We start from the raw sequence: 1,963 nt of genomic DNA on the forward strand, positions 1-1,963 counted from the left end.
AGCTAAAGCATTGTCACGGCAAAAAATATCAACCAAAGAAAACATGAATAGTACCCAAGCATGTCCCATGCTTTCAAGTGGGTCAAAATAAATGTATTTGTATGAACAATTATGGGTAGTATTGGTCAGTATGCAAATTTGGATAAAAGTTAGGCTTCTGATGATAAATATACATAATTTATCAACAAAACGTTACTTGTGCTATTCCCTTGCGCATGGACCATAATTTCAGGGATGATGATACAGTCCTGAAGCGATCAGTTTTCTTAGTGTCTGCCCGGTGTGATTACTAATTGCGGCGCACAGTGGTAAAGATACCCTTTAAAGTTTTGATGGAAATTCCCAAGCACATCTTGGCATTTTTTTCCCTCTGAAAATCATGGGGAAACATTTTGATTTTATTGCTTTATGAAATTCGAGCCCACATAAAAAAACTTACATACCTAAAAACATTATAAAGACTAAAATTTTCGATAACCTACTCAATGTAAGAGACAATGTTATAGATTTTGTCGTTTCTTGAAGACTTTTTTTTTGTTGAAACTGATTGAAAATAGCTTCTTTAATGTTTCATTGATATTTGGGAAATTTTCAGTGACCACTCAACTAAATGTACCTTGGACGCTTTTAAAAATGTATTTTCAAAAATCTGCTTTTTTGAGGGTTTTAGATATGGTTGTACATGGTTTTAAGATAATTTGAAATTATGCAAGAAATGGAAAAATAATCTTTCATAGTGGCGATAATGAAAATCGATATCATATCTTTGGGAGATTGAATTAGCATATAACCGGGGCATTTTGGGGCTAAAAACGATGAAATTTGGACCACTAAATCCGATGTAACTAAGTAGCAGTGAAATAGATGATATCGTAAATTACATTCAAGAGCTAACTAAGTGTGCTTCTAATTTACATTGAGTAGGTTTTTGAAAATTTTAGTTTTATAATGTTTTTAGATATGTAAGTTTTTTATGTGGACTAGAATTCCATAAAACAATAAAGTTAAAGTTGTTCCCTATGACTTTTTGGGGTAGAAAAATGCCAATTTGTTTTTGGGAACTTCCATCAAAACTTTAAAGGGTATTTTTTACCACTGCGGGCGGCCACTGTGAAACCTGTTGAACCAAAGTTGAATTCCACATGTTTTACCAAGATATAGTCAAAATTTCAGTCCGATACCTTAAGTTCCCTGTTCCCCTACTTAGTGATCTTTGTGTATATGTTCAATCAGTCGGGTAACCGTGCTAAAATGTGCTCGGAACCCGTACTGACTAGGCCTAGGAGTAATGACTTCATGGGTTTCAAGAAATTTTACAAGTTTGAACTTTATGACCTTCTCAAACACCTAGTCGAAATGAGAAAAATCAGCCTATAGTTATTGGCGAGCGACTCACCTCCCCCCTTTAAAAATTGGAACAACGTGAGCTATCTTTAGAGAAGAGGGAGACTTGCCGTGGTCCAAGATGCAACGCATCAAGTACGAGAAAATATGAGCAAGAACCATTGAGTGTCTCATTAGAAACGTAGATGTCACACCATCAGGACCAGAAGAACTTGAAAACCGTAAGTCCCTGATGGCTGCTAAAGCATTTTGATCTGTGACAATGAGATCATCAAACTACTAAATCTGACAAATCTTGTCAATCTCAACCGCCTCATCTTCACAGCAATGAGTTTTTGCTACTAAACTCAGTGGGGTTGGAAACACACTAGAGAACTGATCTCCAAGTATGTTAGTCATAGCCTCTACATTGCTAATGGCTTCCCCACCAACATGAAAAGGCCCAACAGGGTGTTTCATCCCTCTCTCTCTTAGAGTTTGCATAAGAGATAAATGCCCTCGGATTCGACCTCACCTTTTGAACTACACAACTATCCTGTTTCAACTGATTTGTCTCAATGGAGGTCTTAATTCTACCTTGGTTCAAATCCAACTTTTTTTGAAGGCTAGCCACAACTAC

Source organism: Tigriopus californicus, chromosome 6, assembly GCF_007210705.1.
Source record: "Tigriopus californicus strain San Diego chromosome 6, Tcal_SD_v2.1, whole genome shotgun sequence".
Classification (NCBI taxonomy): Eukaryota; Metazoa; Arthropoda; class Copepoda; order Harpacticoida; family Harpacticidae; genus Tigriopus; species Tigriopus californicus.